The sequence below is a fragment of the Micropterus salmoides genome, unplaced genomic scaffold (genome assembly GCF_014851395.1).
Source record: "Micropterus salmoides isolate LMB-PRFRI ecotype aquatic unplaced genomic scaffold, ASM1485139v1 Ms_hic_scaffold_3, whole genome shotgun sequence".
NCBI lineage: Eukaryota > Metazoa > Chordata > Actinopteri > Centrarchiformes > Centrarchidae > Micropterus > Micropterus salmoides.
The window spans coordinates 28647400-28673291 of NW_024042261.1; the positions used below are offsets into that span (position 1 = coordinate 28647400).

The 25892-nt window shown below is 40.3% G+C and overlaps 1 protein-coding gene and 1 long non-coding RNA gene across 2 annotated transcripts in view; one reads left to right on the forward strand and one right to left on the reverse strand.

Moving 5' to 3' along the window:
• The window catches only part of rtn4rl1b (reticulon 4 receptor-like 1b), a 194646-nt gene that overhangs the window by 98360 nt on the left and 70394 nt on the right, over positions 1–25892 (forward strand).
• On the reverse strand, positions 24192–25722 carry LOC119883408. The gene is made up of 2 exons (XR_005440636.1): positions 25575–25722; positions 24192–24587 (listed from the first exon to the last, which is right to left on the reverse strand). It is a non-coding gene; the product is annotated as an uncharacterized LOC119883408 (long non-coding RNA).

Below are 25892 nucleotides of genomic sequence, written 5' to 3' on the forward strand. Positions count from 1 at the left end.
ACGTTGGGCGGGCCCTCGCACTTGTAGCGTGTCCGCGTGTGAGCCGGCCGAGTTGCATATTCTGGAGCTCTGCCGGTGCGGCTGTGAATTTCCTACGCGGTTCCGACGCCGCATGAAGGTGTTATATGTCACTTCCTGTGTCCCCTATGTGGAGCTACATAGCACTATGCCGCTATGAATATAAATCAGTATTGGTGTGTAGATGTCTGCGGGGTGGGAGAGTTATCAAGCACGTAAAGTTTGTTTCAGATGTGAGCATGTACACTGAACAATAATGTACCCAAACAATAAAATAAATTCCTTTTATATTTCCCTGCCTTGTTGTTTATGTGTACATACAGAGGAAGAATGTGAGAACAGCACACATTTCATCGTTACTGTGTGTTAGAGCATGGGAGAACAGTGGATACTTTTAATACAGCCCACACCCCTAATACTGTGTAACTATAACAAGTAGAGAACAGAAGAAAAAGATGTTCTTTCTTTACAACTGTCTGCATAGCTTATTCATATTGTGTAATGAATGAAAATAAATAGGCCTACTAGGCTCCTCTCTACTTTGACATTTAAGATTAGCTTGTTTGATCCACCTTCATACACATGTGACATTACTGTACAACTTGAGAAAGGTGAGTTGTTTTCTGCTCCAGCCTGCCTAAAAGAAAAGCGTTTTTGGGATTAAATGGACTTTATTAGCTGCTGCAGTGCAGGATGAACTCAGAACAGACCCATTTCTCACCTTATTATTCTAAATCATGCAACGAAGAAGAAGAAATGCATAATAAATCCTGGGACAAAATCTGTCCACAAATACTGTACAGCATGTAGTCTAATGAACAAGACTTGTGTTATAGCTGACTTGGGCAGTGAAATGTTAAATTTTTTTAATTCATGTGGTCATAGTTGTCCACAACTCAAATCAGAATATAAGAAGAAATGTTTTATACCACCTCAAGAAGGCTTCCTATCAGAAAGGTAGGAAGGTATTTCAAATGTACAACTGCAGTACTTAAATCTAAGTAAAGTAATTTCCCTGACATTTTTGTGTTACTTTACTTTTAATAGACTCATGTAACAGGTTTTATACTTCTTGTGAGTATAATCCAATCAATCTTATTTTCATACTGTATATCCGTTGTGTAATTTGATAAATTGTGTTGTATGTCGTGCTCGCATCGTGTACTACTGAGACTTCATTGCCCTCTTCAGAGAAGACTCTGACTGCAACATGCGTCTTTGTAAAGAGAGAAACGGACAGAAAAAGCCTCTAACTCTGCCTGTCAGCTCGCTCTGCCCGTTAAAACTGAATTTACCATACAGAATTGAATACGAGTGCACTCCAGATTTAGCTGCAGCCAGCTGACCGTGTGCTTCTCCCTATACCGCAGTTCTGTGTCCATGCATGCAGCAAACTGAAAGCACTGTCTGTCGGAGCGTCTACGTGAAAAGAGAAGGAAGACATGGCTGGTAGTATTGTCGTCAGAGTTGTTAAACACCTCAGCGCACTGAAGGAAGCCATCTGACTGTGTGAGGGGCAAGATCGTTGATGTCTGCAGGCAGAGTAGGAGCTCTCCTGTCTGACTGGTCCACCAATAGCAGAGAAGATGACCCCTTGAGACACAGCCCCTCCTCATTTGCATAATGAGGCAGAAATGCATACAGAAATTTAAAAAGGACAGGAAGAAATAAAAGAGAAAGAAAATAAATAAGGTAAATAAATACAAAGGAAGAATAAAACAGACAAGGTTACTGTCATGGTATACCTCCCCTCTCTGCTTTTTATTCCTCCACTCTGCATCTGTTACTACCTGCATCCTGCCATTGAGATTCTGCGCACACTGGCCTGTCTAATTAGAGTGAGGGAGAGAAAAAGAAAAAACAAAGGCCTCTGCTTTTTTCGCTTCCCTCCACATGTCTTCTCCCTCCAACACCTCTAGTTTTCTCTCCACTCCCTCTCACTCCTCAGTCAGTTGGATCACAGGGAGAAAGTGCTAATTGATTTGTTAAAAGCCACTTAGTTTCCTGTGGTATTTTAAGGACTTTTCTGTGACAAGATAAAACATCCCAAATTTTTATTTTTGAAATGACAGGAAGTGTGCAGCAAATTTGTTCCTACCTACAACTGCAGTGTGAGTGTGTGTGTGTGTGTGTGTGTGTCTGTGTATAGTGGTGCATAGTGGCTGAGATTGTGAGTTGATTGTAAGCTGAATAATTTATTTGTTTGGAGTAGCCTGACTATAGCTGCTACATTTCCCTTAACAACAGCATGGTTCGCCTATCTGTTTATTTATTTAAAGTTATACTAAATATCAGGACCCTCCATATATGAGTTGTCAATACTGAATCAATCAGAATAAATTATACAGTACCTATTGACATCCCAGCAAATTATTAATGTAGGTGTCAAAGTATAGGAAAGAAAACATGTTAATGTAATGCTGTGTGTTGCTGGAAGGTTTTGTTGAGAAACCTATTTCTTCATATCTGCATTGCTCTGTTTCATCTATCTATCTTTGTGTCTGTCTGTACTCTGTGCATTCTCCCTCTGCTGTGGAAGGATGATCAATATTTCATTGAAGTGTCATTTCAGTTCCAGGCCTGTTTATTTGCCCTGTCTACATCAAGGATTTGAGATGAGCAGCTTCTGGTGCTTCCGTCCTTACTGAAGCATGTGCACATGCACAGCACTGTACACATATGTATGGATACACACATTCTATCATGCAACCCAAACCCATTTTACCACCCCAGCTAACACAGCTGGGCCAACAAACCGCTCTCCACAACTCTCCAAATTACCCATGCATGGTCCAGCTGCCCCAACACGCCATGCTCATTTATAATGGAGCCTATGTGACAGGCTCCAGCATTAGCACACCACTGTCCACACACACACAAATTCCACACTACGGGAAAGCACACATTCCTCCATATGTGTGTCTGTCCTGCTGGTGACTTCCCAGCAGTGAGGCTGTGTCTCAGCTGGTCTGGTTCTCCCTCAAAGCCTGCCGCCTGCTGCCACATACCCGTCCTGATCAGTCACTGTTGATAAGAAAATTCAGTCACCAGCCCATCACACATGGCTTAGCCCCCCAACTTCCCACTATCTGCAAAAAAGAAGTAGGACTTAAACATATTCAGTACTGTACGGCCAGGTTTTAGCAATCTTCAGTGGAAAATATACATCTCTTGGATCCATTCCTTAAGCTATGTGCATCCCAGAAAGTTGCCAAACATACTTAGCAAGTGCTGCAGATGGGAGAATTGTGTTGTTTTGTTAAAGAAAACAGATTTACTGATATTTTTATGCTTGCCTTGTTTTGGTTGTACAGGGGCTTCCGCCTAATGATCTGCATCAGATTAGGCAGATAAATCATTAAACACAGTTGTTTGTTGTCATGCTCAAATTGACCTCCTTAGCCATGCAATGGAGTGTAACCATCTTTTAAAAATGTTCACTTCCTACATTATATCCTCAATTCCATCCTTTCTCCTTTACTGTCATAATTTCTTATCTCCTGCTCTTGGTTCTTCTCCACCTCATGTGCCCTCCTCTGCTTCTCTCCCTCCCTCCTCCCACAACCATTAATTGATATTGTCTCACTTCATTAGAGCCATTTTGCACTGGCAGAGAATTTCATATTCATTTTCTCAGTGTTAATTTCAACCTTTACTGTCACCCATAAGAACCTACCTCGGTCCCATCTCACGATCCGCATTATCTTGTCTTTTTTGAATTTTGATTCTAACCTTTCTTTGACTTGCAGCTGAGCTAGAATAAAAATTGCTTTAATCATCGTGAATTCAGTGTTGATGAGAAAGACATTGTACTTTTCTGGTTTAGACACCTTCTGTTATAACAATTATCACCAGTTCTTGAGACACTTTTCAAGTTGTTTCTGGAGGACAAAGTGTGCAGGAACACAGACCAAGTTGTTTTTAGAAAATGACTGTACAAAAGCTTTTCTGTTGCTTGATTGGGATTTTCCTTGTAAGTATTTTCTCTATGTCTGAGTGTGGGCAGGCTCTCCTCACAGAAGATAAATTAACCACTTTAAAAAGACTCCACTTTTAAATTTCACTCTGTTGTTGCTGGTTAGAATATTAACCAGGTTTCCACATTCCCAGACATACTGTGGATACACCATGATGTTTTATACTAGGCCATTTTAATTGGAAGCCAAACACTTTGGAGTGCCAGAGTCATTCAAATGCTGGAATGGGCTCGGGGGCTAAATTGAGCCACAAAAGCAAACCAGGAGAAGTAAATAGTCATCAATAAATAAAATTCAAACAACAGATGGGTCTCTTGGAGAGCAGCAGATACAACATGGAGAGAGGAGGACAGGGTTAAGTGGCTGCCTGTTGTCACTCAGCTCCTGTACTGAAAGGAATAATTTACCTTCCTGAGACATGTCACTTTTTCATAAACATATAGGCTGCAAAATGTCATGGCTGTAAGATCAGCACAGCCTGATTGAGTCCAGTGGTTAAAAGGCTCTGAGACAGCCAAGCTAAGGTTGTGGTCTTACTCACTGCATTGCCGCTGACGAGAAATAGTGCTCTTATGATAGCAAGTGCTCTTATGATATTGTTTAGCATTGCAGACTGATTATAGTATTTCTGAGCTCATCAACTTGCCTGTGAGACCAATTCAGTAAAAAATTCAAAGTTCACACAGCACTGTCCTAATTTCAAATTACTAGAGGTCTATTTGGATTTTCACATAACATGAGGTCTAACATGCCTCTCTAGGGTCTAACTAACCACAGACATAGGTAATGACACTACAATATGTTGGATGACTGTAAATTTCTTTGAAATAAAAATGCTTTTTGTTTGTGACAAATGGAAAGGTTCACATTTATTTCATTATATATTGTGTTTTTATACAGTAAGGTCAGACGAAAAAGACAGTTTTTATCCTAAATTATCTCAATTGATAGTAGTAGAAAGGACTAAATAATTTTTTTTTGTTTAATGTTTTTAACATTTTGTTATCTCACAGGTAAATTGCTTTGGCCTGCATTGTTGGCATGCTAACAGGAGTGTGGATAACAGCCTGATAAATGTTTTCCCATTTTAAAACAGCAAACCCAATTCTAATCGGAAGAATTATTGACTCCAGCAAAAAAAAAAAAAACACACACACATGAAGTGAATTAGCTGGCTGATGGGGCGAAGTCAAGTACATCCAGTCAGACAATAATTATTGGATTAACAATGGATTCCAATGTGTCCGCCAGTGCAATCACTAAAAAGGTTAATTGAAGCCACAAAGGCTTAATAGCACTCCAGGATGCTATCACCATTTAACTTTGCAAAAATCAACATATTAATGGAGAGAACATTATCATCAGGATGCACAATGCATTACAACGGTTTCCAGAACAAAACATTTCCAGTTAAATGTGCCCGTGTTATTACTAAAATCTACATACACAAGGAGAGATGTGCTTTAGCTAGAAACTACCTCTCAATGAAAAGCAAACTTTTTCTCCCTTTTCTGGTGACGAACATAGCCTAAAAAGCAAGTCTCAGATCATTTATGCTCTGTGGTTGCCCACAATATTTTGACTGTGCCCTAGGGACACTCAACTCCAGGAGAAACATACAGAATCAGCTGCAAACAGAGTGTCTTCTCCTGCCGTATAGTAGAGCAGTAGAGCATGTCCTCGGCTGGTGAAGCTGAAGATTTGATGTGTGCGGGTATGTGTCGGCGTGAAGTGATGAATGAGAACTGATGCTCATTAGTTTTTCCTGACAGTAACATTGGAGGGTTACACCTGTAAAAGATTTCTGACAGAAAATAACATTCCTGTTTTTGTGGAGTGACCGTCTTTGAAAAAAATGTGTATTGTCTGACAGCTGACAGACAGTCTGAGATAGCCTCAGTGTTTGTGTGTATTGGGTTAGATGAGTAAAAAAGGATCAAAGAGCTATGTGGTCTCACTGGCAGAATGAAACGCACTTTACCCAGCATGCCCGGGTTCATGGAGTCTTCTCAGCTCTCCACATTGCCTGTTACTGAAGCGTCCGACACACATGCATGCATTGACTGTAGCCAAAATATCAGCGCTGACTGTGCTGAGCCGGGCTGTTTTGTTGCTGTGCAGACAGACAAAACAGGCTGAGCTCCTCTGGTGTGCCAGTCCACCAGACCAGAGCAGACCAGCCAAGCCCAGTCGTCGTGCAGCTTGTCTGTGCTTGTTTGCACCAGCTCAGAATCTGGCTGTGCTACACCTGGCAGTGACCCAGCTCCAGAGCCACCTTGCCTTCACAGGCAAAGTCCTGAAAGATTGATGTGCAGCCAAAGTGTGGAGCAGTCTTGCAGGTGCATGCAACTGCTAATGGAACCTCTAGACGCATCCTGACTGGACTGGACCTGTCTCATCCTTACTCAACAGATCCAGCTCTGATCTGGTTCAGTGTTCTAATATTTCCTCCTAGTCCACTCAGACTGCTGGGAAATATGATGCCCTACATTGTCAGCATTTGTTGAAAAACGGTTATTCTAACTTCAATCCACCAATGTCCTCTTTAGAGATTTGAACAGACTTTAACTTTGACTGACCCTAATTCAACCACAGAAGGTTGCTGCAGAGGCAGTATGAGATGTCAGTCAGCTTGAATAAATACATTTAATAAAATGTGTTAGTCTACATATGGACTTTTACTGACTTTTGCGTTATAGTTTTTGTTTATGTGCAAGTGCATGTTTTCAAGGTAAAAATCCCATCAAATTGACACATATTCAAAAGGGTTTTACTTTAAATAGGTAATTAAATCGGCATGCACAAGTTCCATAATTTGATTATAGGAAGAAATTAATATATAATTATATTATATACATATATAATCATTTGACATCCTTTTTTGCATGGTACAGCATGTGAAACTATATAGATCCAGTAATACAGTTATATGTTTTTGACAACAATGTAATTGCTCTAAAACTAAAAATCTATCAAAAGCAAGGCCACCCTGAAATAATGCAAAAAGCATGCCACATTACACAATGTTCCTGACTCGCTGAGGAATGGATGATGTGGGTCAATTTTTCCCAGAGTTGATTGAGTAGCGAGCCAACCATTCATGCAGAGCAGAGTGCTGTGTGTATGCAAAGCTCCTTTTAATGAATTTCAATCTGCCACACTGTCCCTCCAACCACCCACCTTTAAAATGTACCCAAAATGGCTAAAGAAAGTGTTACGGTGAAAAATCACAGGGTTGCCAGATACGGTGGTGATTTTGATGAATTTCCTCATCAAAGACTCGTCACGCCATATGGAAAATCTCTATTTTACATCTGACCTTCTCCTGTTAAATACCTTGTTTCATTGCAGCAAGGTAAGCAGATAATGGCCTTCAGTTGCACTGCTGGAGCAAAAGCTCTTATAAACTGTTGTTCTTATCAAACTGTCTCTGCAGTGCACAACAAAGCACAAAGAAAAGAAGCAAAACATAACCTTAAGCCAAAAGAAAAATGGTTCCCTCAATTTTCTCAGACCTGACACCTGTCTGGTGTATTGGTCAGTGCTGAGAACTTTTTAATTCAAGATGTAATCTTTTTCTATTAGAATAAATTGTACCCTGAAGGCATCCAGAGATCATTTTCCCAATTGAAATAAAAAAGAAAAAACATCTTGGAAATGAACCCCCCTAGGTTTAAATGAAAACCCATTTAGGAACATTTAACTGGTAGATTTGCTCCCAGTTCTAGCTGTTAGACGGGTTCAGATTTCCATGGTTCTAACTCCAGTTGCTACATTTTCCATTACAATATCTCCTCCTTTTATCATGGAGATGAAAGGTAATGAATGTGGCAGATTGTTATATTGATGCAGGAAAGTGCACATGGGCATGCTCTGCCTTGATGATGGATTTGAGTGACAAATAACTGTTGAGTCTGGGCATGTGCAAAAAGCTCTTTCCATGGTTTCAAGGACATAGAATTTATTAGGGGCCGTCCAATAACCAACAATGATTGAATTGTCCCGAGCAATAATTTTGATAAAAACAATTAAATAACCACTGTGTTCCGTCAGCATCAGGTCAAATTATTTGGAAGACAAACAATTAACAGCTCTTGTTCTCTATTACGAGTCCATTGCATTTTTAAAAAGTTTTAAAAAGATTATGTCCTCTCCCTTCATATGCCTCGCAGTGGTTTGTTCCTCTGCCTACCCTTTTCAGGCCCTCTGGGATTTTTTCTAGAATTCTCCCACTGGGAGATGTTTTCATTGTCCCCACCAACAGTGACATGAAATATCTGCCCTTGCATGATATTGGTAATTATTTGATATGACATCAGGTGCCCTCGATAATCCCCCCATTTATGAAGGAACCCCAGGCTGCACATAACCTACACAGAGTATTGGGGACCGTTGCCGGAATGGACAGGCCGGGTGTGCATGGGTGGCTTTGGAGAGGTGGTGTTTACTGGAGTGGGCTTTGAGAAGAGGGATTAGTCCTCTTCCACTTAAGCAGTGGGCAGTGGGCTCTGGCTCTGCTGCTGGAGTAGCCAGTGCTCCACTCTGCCAGATAAGGCAGGCAGCAATGGCTCCTGAAGCAGCTCACAGCATGTGCTAACACACTGGGATATACTCTTACAAAACACACATATACAAGTCTTGTTGCTTTCTATCACTCTTCAGTTTTAAATACCTTGCAGTATATTTTAGTGTGCCACCTAGATGCACAAGGAATAATGACAATGCACACTTAGAAAATGAACTAATAAGCATGAATTAAATGGCTTGCTTGTGGGTGGGATTAGAGAAAACAAGGGTAATCATAAATGAAGTCAGAATAAACAGATAAGGATACATGAAGAAATGAGGAATAGGGGAACCAGACATGCAGAGGAGGCAGAAATGGTTTCCCACAGAGTAATGGGAGAGCAGAGGAGGCTGTGAGAGGTATGATGCAATGGATTGAATCTTTCAAACGGTAATCGCTTAGCTACCCAAAGGGACAACTCCCTCTTTCCCGCTCTCTCTCTGCTCACTCCCCTGTCAGGACGAGGAGGAACAGGCAGTGGATTGAAATGTAAAAAAGGCAGGGGATCAGAGACAGGTGGAAAATGAGAGGAGCAAAGGGCAGAGTGGGGGAGAGATGAGACGGAAATGGTGCCGGCCCCTGCGCTTCAACACGGTAGAGATAGAGTGTTTGTGCATGTGTGTGGTTGTGTGCTTGCAATGTGTGTGTGTGCATTCTTGTTTATGAGCAGGTCTGAAGAGACATTGTGTAGATTATTGTTTGAGAGGACCAATCCTATTGAATCACTCCATGGGCCCCCTTCAGGGATTGACACTGAGTTGAGTATCTCCTGGGAATGAGGGGAAAGTGGAATGAGTGAAAAGATGATAGAATAGATATAGAAGAATGATATCCATCAGTAATACAAACATCTATAAACAGCTGGAGGTAATGCTAGGACCAGAAATTATTCAGTGCTCTGATTCCTTGATATTTGTTGTGAAATGTATGTCTTTAGAGCATGGCATGCAGCCAGAGATTATGGATTTGAGTGGATTTAGACCAGCTGATCAAGGGTTAAAATATATTGGAATTAAATCACTAAAAGTTGATTAAAAGTGAAAGTTAATATTACAACTACTAGAGACATAAATTGTTGTAGCAAGAGAACGTATGTTCATGACCTAAAACAAAAGATTTATTTATGTGAAATAAATAAAAGAGGTCACTCCTATCACACAAGAATTACTTTTTACCATAACCATAAATGTGTTTTCCGGCTATATCTGGTCTCATTTAAAAGGAAACCAGCCCTGACAATCAGCAATTATTGTTCAATTGTAAGGCAAATAGTGGACGCACTCCATCTCTGGTACTTAATACATGTATCATGTGCAGGCATACATTTTTGAATACTAACAATATGAATTATTCATTGACCTAATTATGGCTATGACTCATTAAGATACATGTGGAGTATGCATGATGATATTCAGACAAAGAATGGCAATGAATCATGGATTGCCCACTGTGAACATAAATCAATCAGGAATGCCTTGTTCAATAAATAGACAGTAATTGGGCCCAAAGAAAGTCAGTTATTTACAGGCAGACCTTATTAAATTTTAGAGAAAGATCCTACTTGGTTCCCAGCTGGAAATTACCCCCCCCCCCCCCATATTTTGGTGTATTTCAAACTAATTTAACATATATTTTACATTACTGCTTACCATTTCCTGAGGTTTTTGTTTCAGATGATTTCCTACCATCCAGGCAAGCATATACATGTAGTTCATTTGGTTTTCCATCGCAGTAAGTCCATTTTTTGTGTGTCAATATTACAACAAGTCCTCCTAATTAAACAACAAAATATGTTGTTTGCCATCTGGAAAAACGTTTTCTGCTCTGATGCCCCTATTGGCAGAACGATGTAATTTGTCTATGCCTTCTAAAACCACAGAAAAATAAAAAATTTTATGATGTCACAACGCAATGTTTGGTTAAGGTTTAGTTAGGTTTAGGCACAAAAAAAGACTGAGAAACTAAGAAAGTTTGTGGTTTGGGTTAAACAATCATAGTCACAGTTAAAAGAAACCAACGTTGACTATCAGGAGAAAACAAGTGGCAAACAGCAAACCCCATGTCAAAGTCCAATATTCTGTTGACCCATCAAACCATCCAATCTTCCTCCTTCTGCTGACTTTGTGGCTCTAAAACAACGTCACACTATCTCCTCCTTTGCACCCAAAATACATGAGTTATTGTTAATACAGCTGCTGGAGGTCTCTTGAACTTACATGTGTTTTGTACATTTACTGAAACAACTGATGCTGTTGTTTTTCTTAGGAGGACAGTTTCCAAAGTTACTTTACAGGTGCATGTGCCTGCAGTTAGCAGTAGAAAGCAGGAAGGAAAACTGTCAATTCTCTGACACCTAAAATGTCAGTCTGCTGTTGAACAACAATCCTTTTTAGTGTGAGATTACAAAATTCACAGCATCCTTTTCATAATGTCAGTGTTTGCTTGCCGTTTGTCTTCTAGTTTAGATTGCCGGAAAACAGCACTTATCAATTCTTTTCATGCGAAGACTACATGTAAGTTTTCTTAAATGCACCACTGGCGAGTGTTGAAAACAGTCCCAGCATCCAACTGCCTGGCCAGATAACAAAAACATAAATTAAATAAAGATGTCAAGCTGTTCAATGTGACAGATCTCAAGGTGAAGATGTGATATATCTCAAGTATTGAGTCCGCACTGAAATAAATTGAACTACTGCCTGGAAGGTAAAAAAAAAAATCAGTCAAAATACTTATGGTATTCTTTGGAAACTGTTCACGGTAATGTAAAGCCTATTTGGTGCTTCACTTTAAAATTTTAGTAGAGGTAGTTACCCATAATGGGCCATGCTGTCTTTGTCTCTTCATCACTGTAGCTACCATCTTACACACATCTGGTGAGTGGATAGAGGCTTCTCCTCCAGGCTCGTCATTAGCTCCAAACATGGGGATTGGCTCATTTGATCAGATTTCCCCTCTCTCCGCTACAGATATCCTTACCCATCTCTTTTACCAGCACCAACACCCTCTCCTCTGTCTGTCTTTTCTCACCTGGCAGCCGCTGAACAAAGGAGTTCTATTTTCAGAGGAATGCCTGAGAAAAGTCATCAGAAATACAGATAGGAACATTAAATATTGTAGAGAAGAGGATGGCTAAATGCTTAAGGGAGATAACATAAACCCAATCATAGGTCTGGTGTAGTAAATGTACAATAAGGAGATGTGTAGATTGTTTTCAAATAGCTGAGTGTCTCCTCGCTATTATTTTGAACTCTTTCATGGACTGAATGTGTGAGGGAGTGATGGTGGATGGTCTAGTGATTTCTAATGAACAGTCTAAAGCAAGGAATATTTCCTGCAGAGAGTGAGACAGGGAGTGTGTTTGTGTGTATGTCGGGCATGTATCATGTGTATACTTGTTCATATTTATTGATCAGTAACTTTGGACTTCCTGACCCCTTTTAGCACTGTCAGTCAGGCGGCTTATTCTCTCAACGCCCCCTCAGTACTGATTGAATTTCAGTGTTGAGGTCGTGCAGTTGACTTACCAGGACAGCATATCTTGGAAGTATTTTATATTTCTAATTTCCTGCCTATGTCATGCACACTAATTCTGCACCACTGGGTAAGGAAACACTTCAGCAGAGCCCTGCAGGACTGCAGCCTTCATGCTGAATAAAACAGAACAGAGGAGATTGGAAGTTGCTCAATGAAACAACGAATTGCATGTGATCTTGCATTTTCCTGGACATTTTGACAGATTACCTGATGTGCTCTTTTATTTCTAAGGTCCACCTTCACTTGCCATTTGATGTTATATAATTGAATATAAAAAATAAAATCCAAAGCGACCATGTTGCCTCTGTTCCATGTTATAGTTGCCTCCTATGTTCTCTTTTGCACTTGACTGATTTATGGTGCCTGTCAGCAAATAAAACTGTCACTGTTTCATCAAGTGGCTTCTAGTCTTGTTTATTTTATTGGACTGATTGGAGCTGCTTGGAGGATCTATTTCTCACTGCTTGTGTAGTTGAAAAGTAATTTTATTGCTAAGTTGCCATACGCCTTCAGTTCCAGGACAGCTCATTTACATCTACTGTATCACTCGTGAACAACAGTTTCATTTATCATCTTTGAGAAAGTATTGAATAGAAGAAAACAGTAAAGCTGCTAAGCTTTTAGCTTCCTATTTGCTAATTTGCTAGCTAAATGTTGTGAATCTATCAATGTTAGCGTTCAGGTAACAGCGCTGATCATTTGCAAATCAATGCAGAATGAACCGATTATATCCCTTCTGTCTTGGACCAGGTTCAAACTGTACATGCAGTAGTGAACATTTTAGGTTTACAGCTTTAACAGATTTTTAAAAAATACTTGTGTCTGTGTCACCTGGTAGGTTTGAATGTATCATGTCCTCTCTGTGATGAAACCTTGCAAGTGAATGGTGAAATTACTTCCAGAACTGAGACAACTCCATTAATTGTAATTGGCAACTGCACACATTCAGTCAACACATCCTTTGGGAATCAAAAAAGTGTGCAGAATGTGGAAGTAAGCACACTAGAAAACCAGTCCTGCCCTATCTGAATTTTAAAAGACGCTAACAAGCTTATCAGAATAATCTTGTCTAGTTTAAAGTGAGAACTAACTGTATTTTGTTACACTGATGTGACCCAATTCTGTCAGCTCTCACTTAGGCGTCTCTATGGGCTGTTCGCAACATTTCCCTGTAACCTGCCACAATCACATTAGTTGACACACAAAGTAATTAGAGGTAACTCTTTGATGGAGGGACACCTATGATTATTGGAATAATTGGAAATGTATCATAACATAATGTATAATTAGAACCTATACCCTAAACTCAACAGGAAGTCGGCCATTTTGAATTTTACGGCAATTTTTGGGTACTTTAACAACTCCTCCTAGGGATTTTGTCAGAACGACTTCAAATTTCTGCTGTGCCTTCTAAAGGCATTGACGATGAAAAGTTGTGCTATCTGTGAGTTTTCATCAATGGGCGTGTCCATGGCGTGGCGTCAAAGATCAACTCTTCGCCATGACACAGGAAGTTGTAACTTCAGTGTACATGCTCAAATCTGAACAAAAAGTTACGTGCTTGATAACTCTCCCACCCCAAAGACATCTACACGCCAATACCGGTTTATATTCAGAATATGCAACGCGGCCCAAGTGCGAGGGCCCGCCCAACGCTGCTTGCAGCTTTAATTGATATGTGTTTGGTATATGTGCTTGTGTGTGTGACCTAGTATTGACAAAGAGGCCAAAGATCTGTCTCTCTGGAGACTGTTTGTGGTTTTCTCCGCTTGCTCTCTCTCTCTCCGATTGAGGTTTGATTCACACATCCTACTCTATCAAAACCAGTAATGAACTTGACTCCCCTATGAACTTCATAAGAAGGCTTTTTATCCCTTTCAAACGGGCTTCAACTTACACAATAGCTGAATGTCACAGTCATTTTATTCATATTACAATGCTGCTATGAGGACCAATGAGCTTAGACATTATGGATATTTTAGGATTCAGATTCCAGTATGGCTGCATTATTGCTCATGTAATTGGATAACCTCTACAACAGTTGTTTTAACGTGAGTATTGCTTTGTCCCAGTGTGCATTTTCTCGGCTGGTGCACCATAGGCATACATTTAATCACTTTTAACTGTCCCTGTACGATGTCTAGTTCCAGGCTTTTTAGCTGCACTTCCTAAGGGATCTTTCCAATAGCTGAGGCCTTTCAGGTTCAATTCTGTTTGGATGAGCAATGTTATTAAAGCGTCTCAGTGGCTGTGTCAGCCTGATCGGTGAAGGTGACTGCAAAGGAGCAGGTTGGAGCATTTGATAAAGGGTGATTAACCAAGCCACTCTTTAATTTTAATATCTGGCAAATGCACATACACAGAGACACACACACACACACACACACACACACACTCACAGTTACTGCATACACTTCTAGCTTAGCCCGCAGCTCCATGTCACACTGGCCGATTTTAATGATAAAAAGCCCAAGACAACAGATAAAATTACACAGATAGTCCCCAAGGACAAGATTCTAAATTGTTTTATATTCAGAGGAAAATGTGGCTATACTGCCTATGAGACTCAGTGTATATGTGTGTGTAATTTATTTTTACTGACAGTATCCAATACCAGACCTCGGAGGACATCATCGCACATACTGTACATGGTATTTTGGTGCCCTTGCTGCAGTAACTTTGGACCTATCAGTGCCAGGGACAAAGCAGTAACTGTTCCAGTCAGACTTCCCACCCAAAGAGACGATCTGCCAACTTGTACTGGCTGAAGGCTGATATAAAGAAAAGCTGCAGACAGATTTTTAGATGCAAAGCCTTTGGTGTTTCTAATACCCTTTATCAGTAGAATGTTTGTTTTTGTCGACGGCTGCTGCAGAAGTCACAGTCACACAGAGAAACAAAGGATGACTGGAGAGAGGAGTTTGTTGTGCTGTGTGATGTCGTCAGACAGGCCATTTAAATATTGGAATTTACCTTGATTAAGACAACCGAAGGAAGGGATTAACAGAGTGTGTAAGAACACAAACAAAGCAATTGAAAATGCAAACAGAACGTGAAATTAAATTAATTCTATTAGCTGGACTTTCCCAGAGGAGCAGTGATAAAGCCGAACACTTACGGATGAGTCTACAAACAGCATCAGCAGAAACAGGGAAGAGATACATTTGTTTAGGACCCAGCCTTGGATAACTACATGAACACTAAAAACAAGCCCAAGCTTCTGAACTGACTCTTTATGTATTTTATCATTGTTTTGTAGATAGATTCAAATAAGATAACAACTGTGTTTTCTAAGAGAAAAAATACAATCAGAAGGTTGTTTGAATTTTCACAAGAGCCAACAGACTGCGACACAGGTGGAGAGTATAGCACTGATGGACATGTGTTCTATTTGCTCTGATCAAACAAAAACAGCACAAAGAGTGGTAACTGTATACAGTTTCATGTACTGTATCTAGGTGAGGCAGTGTTACTGGAGGCCACTTCTGCATAGCTAGCCCTAACTGTTCTTTGTTTTAAAGGAGCATTATGTAATTTTCAGTGACCACTAATGATGCGGTTTTTAGATTGCAACCAGGTATATGCTTGTACGCGTGCTCGCCTCATGAGCGAGCAAAATCCGCTCATGAACTTCACAGAAAGTGCTGGAAACATACGTAAACTCCCACTGAATATACTGTAACATTACAGTAATATTTTTATCAGCCCGACGTTGAACTAATCCATGCATGTTGCTGACTGCATTTAGCTGACGTGATACATCAGCATTAGCTTCCCTGACGCTTTTCAGTAACTATTTGTTTATCTTTAACCGTAGGAAAGAAACGGTTGGTGAGCTAGACTGAATTTTTAAAAATGAGATTGTTGCCACACTTTATAACAGTTAGACCGCAGCAAGTAACATTACTGTAGTGAATGGGTATTCTACTGTGGTGTTGTCCTGTGCCGTTATGTTGCATTATTGTATATTATATGGGTCATGTAAGTTACAGAGACTGAGACGGTGGAAAAGCTGTGTACCTGAGTATGATAATAATACTGTATATAATAAATCTAAATTGAACATTACGAAGCAAACAGCAGCAGATCCATGTTAACATTACCTGGCTGCCACAGCCTTGTATCATTCTAAGCTAGTTATAGCTAGCCAAAGGCTATTAACAAATCGCTCCACATTTGCTTTTTACTGTTACATAATGTTTGCAAACTAAAATCAACACTGACATATTACCAGTGGTATAAAAGATAGTAATATGGATTGTATTACCTGGTGAAGTAATATGGAAAGCCATATAACTAGTGCTAGTGTTGTTGCTGCGTGCACGGTACAGATTCAGAAGGCAACAGGCTCGGGAGCACGCATGCACGTAACAGTCAATGGATTTCATGGAAAATTCGACCCGGAGTCCTCACATAGAAACTTGCATACTGGCTGTCAGAGCCGAAAAACCAGGCAAGTGAATCACTTTTATGTGAGGTTCCAACCCACACACAGGCGGTATAAAAGTGATTCATTTCATTAAAAAAAACTATATATAGCCCATTTAAGCAAAGAGCTACATACATTACGACCTGCCTCAAAAGTTGCTCCTTCTTTTCCAATAGTTTTTCTTTACTTACCTTCCATGTAATTTCATTTTCCTGTTGGCTCTGTCTGGCCTCTTTATCTCCTCTTTGACTATAGCTGGAGAATCTTTTTTCTTATGTACAAAGGCCACTTCTGTTTCAAACACAAATGTGCAGAACTAATGAGTAAATGTCCCTGAGTACTAGTATCTGCATGGATCTCTTGTTCTGTATTGATCTTTATTTAGCAACTAATAGCCCCGTGGCTGTGAAGAGGTACTGGCAAGAACTGTGGAAAACTGCACATTCGTCACTGCTGATTTGAAGCAACAACTTATTTCATTCTGTGTAGGTAAAGCAACAGACCGGCTTAGTGTTGAATGACAAAATGAACTGTGTGAAGTCTAGCTTTTACAGTGATGAATCAAAGCTAGAAAAGGACCCTCCATCACCTCATCTGAAGCCAGTCATGCACACTAACAGGCTGGGATATGTTTGTTTGAGTACCATGAGCAAAATGTGTCCTCCTTTCCTTACAGCTAGTATAGTTTAAGGTATGTTGAAGTGAACGGTAAGAAACAGCATTTCAAGTTGAACATTTCCGCACTGTTAGCTGTGAATCATCATCTTTCAGACTTGTTCAAGGATTTCATAGAAATAGCCTGTTCCAATGCTGTAACACAATTATTAACCAAAGGTAATGGAAGGTTACATACATTCAGACACATACCAGGTGAGTTGATGTAAGCTGGGTTTTGAACACAGCAAGCACATGGCTCATGACCCAGCCAGTCCATTGACCAGGGTGAAGAATAGAAATGTGATTAGAAAGTCCTGCTCTTTAAGCAAGGGGTGATGGAGGAGGGGGCTGTTAAATCTTCTAGTAGGACTGAAGAAAAAGCCCCTGTCAAATCCTCTGATATAGGCTGAGCTTGCACCTAGAGGGAAGTGAAAGAATGATGAATGTTTTAGAAGCTAGCCCTCCAGGAACTGGGATTTTACAGGCCATCAGCACTGGGTTGAATTGGACCAGACAGTCGCCAGGGAGACACCAATCTCAAGAGGAGGAAATCTAGGCTGCACACAGAACACGAGATGCAAGGCTCTGCTTGCACCACAGTTGCCTTGACATTCTCGAGAGGCTTTTCAAAGTCGAGGCAATTATTAATTATGCCTTTTCTCTTGGAAGAGGAACGAAGTCAAAATATGTTCCTAAAATATGTGATAGTAGAGAGGACTGGTAACTTCATCTGAGTTAGGCAGTTTTGTTCTCGGGTTCAAGGCACAATCTAATTATGAAGTAACTGGCGCTATGAACTACCCAAAAATTAAAGTGTAACTTACAAAACAGCTAGAAGAGACAAGATATTCAGGTATTGAGATAAAGTAATTTCCTGTTAGACAGCATGTCATTTTCTCTTTTACTGTTGTCCCACTATGGTGGTAATCTCATTTCAAACTAACCTGCTTTTCTAAATATCAAGGCAACTCCTTAGTATAACTGATCATCTGCTGCTGTAACCTATGCAAATGTGTGAAGAATATAACTGTGTCACAACTAGAAGATACAAAGTGGTTTTGCTCTGAAAAGGCTGTCATGAGGGGAGAAAAGAAAAAAGTAATGACCTTGAGCAAGTCCTTGGTCTTGGATGTATTTTCTTTCCCTTGGTGAAACTGCTCTACTGCACATCCTTCTTAAATTTTTCAATGGGAACAAGATTATAGGTGCCATATGTTCAAGTTTATGCACTGCTCAGTATATCTACCCATGCCCCCTTTATTAATAATTTCACAAGGTGTGGCTAAGCTAAAGCATCCTTGTACACATAGGCCATTTTTCCCTGAGTCAGGAAGCAAAAACATATTGACTTGTCCATTCTTTTTACACTCTCTCCCCTCTCACTCAGTTTCCCCATATTCCATTGTCTTGTCACATTTCGCCTCTCCATCTATCCATCTCTCCCCTCCCTCTTGCATTCTTCATTCACTTACTCCTTCGCGCATAAAAAACCTGTCTTAGCTCTCCAAAAATTGTGCCCATGCACTAAAACTGACACTAGTCCTCTTTCCCTACCGTTCTTTCACTCGAGTGATGAAATATTTAAACGACATTTCTGCTCCTATTTAATTGCATGTCAACACGCCTTCCACAAAGACTCCAGCTATTCTGTGGGGTTAGGAAGCAAGGCTTCAGTCTGTCCGGGGTCAGTAATGTTTTATAAAACCCAGCAGAGATGGGAAAGAGATAGGTTAAGCATGAGAATGTTGAGTGTGGGCATGTCAGTTGCAACAACACTTTAAGTAATTCATAGGTTGTGTTCCAACCTACTGGGATAAAGTTGCCCTTCAGATGCCCTTTTCCTTGAAATTTCGTCTGACCGGCATTCTTCACATACAATAATAACATTGCAGCAGGACATTTTGCATGTGGTGCACTGACTGGTGAGAAGGGATGCCTGTAGGGATGACATTCATCTATCATAGTATATGTAGACTCTGTTAGGGTCTTTGTAATTTCAAAATCTTTGTATATATGTGTGGATGTATTTGTTTGTGATTTGTGGCTCCTAGGAAAACAACACTGCCAGCTGTGCCACACATGTTACCCCGAGTGATTCATCGATCAGTGATACACCAAAGTCTGCAAATGTCTAGACATGGCAGAGTGGTGAGGAATACAAAGATGATAGGATTAGAAAAATAAGAAATAAGATTGAGGAAAGGTGTGATGAATGTGCAAAAAAGCGACACAGCAAAAGTGTGATTCTAAAGGTGAGGAGGCTAGTCTAGGAAGTGTAAATGTCCTGTAAGCTCTACGTGCATTACTTAGTCAGACAGACATACTGAGACATGCCTACATAATTATTCATAGTCACCTCAATTCTTCACCTCCTACCACCATGTGGCCCTTTTTCTTACGCAACCTCCTGCTGCACTGGCAAAAGCCTAAGTGCTGGCAAGCCATGAAGCATGTAATCTCAACATACGATCACAGAGCACACCATCTGCTGGATACACGGTAGGGAAAGTGAAAAAAGATTGAGAGGAGAGGTCTGATAATCAAAGGAGGTATTGTTGTAATTATTTTCCCACCAGGAACACTTCTGTTGCGTGCTTTAGAAATCTGACCTTGGACCTTCATTACACTTCTCTTGCCCTGAAGGCAGTGCAGCTGGCTTGGGGAGTGCAAGACTTGTTTAGGACCTTGAGAAGCCCACCGGAAAACAAGTGGGATGCAGCCAGCTATGGACTCATCTTTGCAGACGTCAAATCATCACCCTCACACATCATTCTGAACCATAGGTCACCAACTATCCATTCCCATTACCCTCCTATATTAGATTTCCACTTGACTTGATGAGAGCTTTTTCAGAAGAGAGAGAGAGCCTCTCTCCAGACACCAATTTAAGGAGGCAAAGCAAAGTAATCAATTCACAAACCGGAGACTGCAAACTGAATTACTGGGATGGTGAGCCTGGTGGTGGTAGGGATCAGCAATGAGAGCCAGTTTCACACCTATCCATATCAAAGGCTTTCAGGGTAGGAGAAGGAGCCGTGAGCTTCTGAATAGTAGCAAGGGATCAGTGATGATTAAAGCTAACCTGGGCATAGCAAGATGGCCGTACAAGAGAACTGCGTGGAACTCATTCTTATGTTCCTGATTGATTTTCCAAGCTTCAGGCTTGGGAATGTATACCTCGGTCCTTTAAAGACAAAGTGAAATAAGATTTTGATGACTATCATTCTTGTCTAGATCAGTATAAAACACTATCTTAGAGATGAGATACACACCAAATATCTTTTTTCTGTACATATTTCACTTTGATTGTAAAACTGTTGATAGGTTGGTGCCAATCTTATTTAATGCTAAATATTCTTTAACCATTGTGCTTTGTTGACATTCCTCATTGCTGAAAGCTCTGTTGATTCTACTGCTCTATGTGTACATAATAATCACAAATTCAACCACTTTCCCTTTTCTTTAAATAAGTTTTACATTTTTCTGACTTTATTAAAACTCAGTATGCTGAAAAAATTAAGTGCTTACCCTTCCCTTTGCCAAAAACTGAGGTTGTGCATTTGATGAAGTTGACAAAATAGTTAAATGACTATAAAGCATAGTTACAACACCAGAGAAGGACGTATTTAAAGCAACACTATGTCTTAAAATAACAACAAAATCATTTTGATGGTACACTGACATGTAATACGGTGAGTGATGTCACTATAATTGCCTCTCTAGGCCATGGGGGCTTTCTATGGCGCTATATGAGACTGAAATCCCAGGCAGGATTTCTATCACTATACACAGCTTTATGGCACCACAACACAACAAAACCCTTTGGCAAGCAAGCTATAAGAAGAAGCAGAAAGTATATAATGTACTATGTATGTTTTTTGGAAGAAGCTAACTTGGTATTCTCAGTATGGTTATCTGACAGAGGCTGCAAAGAAACCATATAAGAAGTTGTTGGAGGAAGCGAGGAAGAGAAAACCCGAGTACATATTGGACTGGGTTTTACTCATTAGCCATGTTTCCATCTAATTTTCATGTGAATTTTAAGCTTACTTTTGAAATGTGGCAAAAAAGAAAAAAAAAGAAATTGCAAAATATGTGCATTTCCATCAGCTGGTTTGGACGGCAAGCATTACACATGGCTGTAATAAACAAGACGTATTAGTTCCAAACCAGAAACAAAACCAGTCGCATGAACCTGATGGTCATTGATCTTAGAAAAATGGAGAGAAGTCCTCAGAAATGTGTTTCAAGCGGGCAAGTTGCCAGCCATGTCTCTGTGTGAATATCCGGTGTTATGCCGAGTTTTGCATGCCTGCCAAAAATTGCATGCCCCTCCAAATAAGGCTTTTAAACGCTTTAATATCCTTTGTGGGGTTTATCAATGGTGATAAATGATTTGAAGTATACATTTTACTTTCAACGTTTAGAGTCGTTAATATTTTATTACACTCAGAAGTAGCATTCATTGAGATAGAGCAAAAATATGCGGTGATATCTGAAAAGGACCTTTAAGAGGTGAATGCATAATTTGGCAGAACAGATGATGAAGGCTACCTGCCGAGATTTGCATCCACCTCTTTCCTCAGCACAAATGAGCGTTACCAGCCACAAGGTGCATGCAATTCTCAGCAGGCATGCAGAACTCTGCACAACCGGGCAATACGGCGACAGCAGAAACAGCTGATCAGTTGTGAGTTACAAGTTGGCTACTTCAGAACTTATTCAAAAAAAGTGTTTCCATCTCCCCTTTACTCTTTTTCGACAAAGGCAAAAACCACCTCAAGATAACAAACTCTCACATTTGTTACGTTAGTAAGTGCGTCGGTTGCTGCTGCTGTTGGAGAGCGCCGGTGTCTAACTAGAGACAGGCAACATAACCGGGCTCAGCAGCCTCTTAAGACAGCTAAGAAGAGAAAAAGAGAGGCTGCCAGCCATTGCCGATAGCTTCATGAAATTAAAGGCATACATTTGCATTCTTTCTGTGTACACAGTTGCTATGTCTTGTCTGAAACAACAGGGTTCCCTAATAGCACAAAATACTTATCTTACATAGTGTTGCTTTTTATGGGCTATGTATTAAAAATATACTGTATATTCCTCAAAGAAAGAGGAATATAATGTATGTTATCTAATATATTGATGTTATATAGTGAAATATATAGTCATAGTATATTTTGACCCCCCTGTTAGATCTCCTGCTGGACAAAAAGTACTGTAGACAGAAATCATAGATCCAGCTGAAGAGACTGCAAACAGAAGAAATGAGTCATTTTCTGTGGAGGACTTGTTAGAACATCTAATCATTTTATTATTCAGGTTTATAGGCAATTCAATGATGATAAAACAATGTTAAGTAGGATTCGGAGATGTTAAAGAGGGTGCAAACATACAATTTAAAGGTCCGGTTTGGGTTTAGCTTTAAACATGCAAATTAGAAATAAATTGCCCATATATGACTGATATGATCATCTGCCCAAAATCATTTCACAGAGGCACATATGTGTGCATATTAATAAGGCGTCATGCCTGCTGGAGAACCTCAAAGCTTTTAAAAGCCCTCCCTCCTTCAGTCCTTCCACCAGTGGCAGGATACCCGTTGCGTTATGTAAATCATCTATGATTTGACACCAGCAGCCATAAATCTTCATTTGCTGGTAGAATAATAAAAAGGAGCTTTTTTCTGATTCTTCAAGCTGTTTTGTTAGGTAGGATAGTTCTGAATTCACATTGCAAGCTCTAACCTGCACCTTTTGACTGACTAAAGAGTATTATTGATGGTTTTCCCCCTAATTTGAATAGAAGTGCAACCCCTCACCTCCTATTAATTTCTCTCTGAGACATTGTTAGGCACTCAGGCTCATTAGCTACCAGGCTAGGTAAGGAAAAACAAGACTCTAAATAATTTCTCATTCTCTTATTTCTCATTATATAGCTCATCGGGCTTCAGAACAGCTGTTCTGTTAAAGCACTGGATGTATCTGCTTAGCTTTTAGATAACAAGTTTTGTCAAAGGTCTACTTATTGATTTTATTACAGCTTATTTAAGTACTCAGGATAAAATGCCGTAAAAATAGATCACATCTATATTTTATGTATTTACAACAAGATTGAAATGCACTCTGACTGAATGTGACATCCATCACTGCATATTTTAAAAGTCATAGCACATTCTGTAAAAAATGAGCCAGCCATGCATTAAAAGTGTCTGGTAGATGCTTAAAAACCGGCACACTGAATCATCCCATTGACATTGTTGTCCCAACAAGCGAGATAGTGCCGGCATAGGATGTAGACATTTTAAAATGCCAGCCTATCTCCCTTTCCATCTTCCATAGTCCTTATTGATTGTGCACCAGAGGAAGTGCATTATCCACTGATACAGCATGTGGAAGTGTAGCCTATCACAGAAATTATTTCCATGATTTTAGAACTGACAATGTAATATGTCAGCATATTCCCTTCTTACTATACTCCTATTCTTCTAAGTTTCACTCTCTCTCTCGAAACATTTAAAAGTGGAGACACTGCAGAAATAGCACCGTGCCAAATTATGTTTATCAAGAGCAAGCGTTTCAGCCTATAATCCATAGGGCTATTCTTGAGTGTATTGCTTGTGTGTGTATGTGAGTGAGACATTTCCCTCCTGTGAGTATCAGATTCATCTCATCTCTCTTCATTACCATTACACATCCATCCACAGCGAACTGAACCTCTGGCTGTGGTACTTCACAGAGTATTACTCTGCAGTCCCCCATCTGCCCTGGCAACTTCCCCTTGCCACTCAGGCCCAATCTACCCATATTACTTCCCCTCAGGCTTCATCTAAGTGTGACTGATAGGGCCAACACAGGGAAACAAACAGCAGGCCTAACTTTCAATAGGATTAAGGGCTGTGAAGCATCAGCACAGTCTTTCTTACTCCCTCCCTCAACAATAGACAAGCTCAGCCCGTTTGCATGCATGTAGAAGTGACTGTGGATGAAATAGACTTGAATAAATGTGGGATAGATTGAAAATCTCAGAGCCAGAGCAGATTTTATTAGCTAGTCAACAATGCTAGTGGGGGGATACTGTAATAAATGTACTAAAACTACTAGGGTGGAAAGAGAGGACCATTGCTGTCAGACTGTGTGCTTGGAGCCTGTCTCGCTTCTCTATTATTCACACCCACCAGTGACGCCATGTTATTGAGGAAGCGCATGCTGTTACAAAATCAGATCGGGGTTAGATTTCATGAGGCTCCTGAGTGCTCTTACTGTACAGCCCAGTGCTGCTCAGTTACGGGTCATTAGGAACGCCTGCTCCTGCCGTGCACCACACCAGTCCATTAGTGGGCCGCCTAGTGCAGTCTGCTGGCTGGGCGAGGTTAAACTCTGGTGGAGAGGATCCTGGCCTGCACAATATTCTGTAGAAATACAGTACTGAGCAATGAATAAGGGGTGTTTTAAAGTGATGAGTTAAAAATTGAAGAGTTTTCTATTGCATCTCTGGAACTTTTGTGATTATTATTATAATTGTTATTTTAATGTAATAGTCATACAAAATTTATCCTTACAGTGAAATTTAGAATCAGCAGCACTTCAGCAGGGTACATGCTGGCTGACGTAGAAGGATGTGGAAGAAGGGTAAAAATACACACACACTTTTTCTAGTTGAAAACATCATTGAAAACATGTAATGTTATTTATTTTAAATAAAATCACCACCCAATGTCCAGCATTTTTTTTCAACTGTAACAATGGGCCCCAAGTCTTCAGGACCTCAAACAGAACAGTAGGGTTATTTATTACTGGCTTTTATGTATTATGATGTAATTCTGTAAACATTATACAACCATAGAGAGAAAAATTTACTAATTTAACCTTTCTACTGAGTAGATGGTTTCAAAGTTGCTCATATAGTAACATTTAGGAAACCTTTACATTTTAGGTTGCAATTTAGCTAGATTCAAAACATTAAAATCAGTTCAGTCAGGACAACTTTAATTAAAAACTGATATTGTGCCGCTGCTCTGCTGTAGTTATGTTGGCAGTATGGCTCTGTTCTGGGATCTCCCTACCCTTTCGCAAGCCTATGTGGAAAGCCTTGAGGCGGGGAGAGCACACCTCTCTCCCCTTTTACGTGTCTACGTGGAAAAGCCATAAGGCAGGGAGAGCAGGTATTAATACTGAATTACATGATTAATCAGGTACAGCCTGAAAGATGGAGCTGGGGTGGTGGCAGGTTATGAGCTGCTTGTAGAATAAGCAGCAAGGATGGGCAGGCTATAGCAGCCTGCCCATCCTTGCTATCCCTTGCTATAGCAGGTTGGAGGACCCAAATGCAGGACACTGAGCTGAGCAGGTACAGTTCAAAAGGTTTATTTTGGCAAACTAAAAGCGAGCACACTTACAATGAGTTGCTGAGTCCAGGTACAGTTCAAACAAACAAGATGATCCAACAGAAAAATCCAAGGGGACATAATCCAGAAAGCAGAAAAACAGGAGGACACGACGAGACAGCGCAAGACAGGTTACACACTACAACGCACTGCAATGACTGGACAAAGACTGAAAGAAACAAGCAAGCATATACACACAGGGACTAACGAGCAGGTCCGGAGCAACACAGGTGACACAGATGAGACTAATGAGACACAGGCAGGCAGAGAGACAGCAGGGGAAAACAGATAGACACTAACAGGTTGCAAAACACAAGACAAAACTCTAAC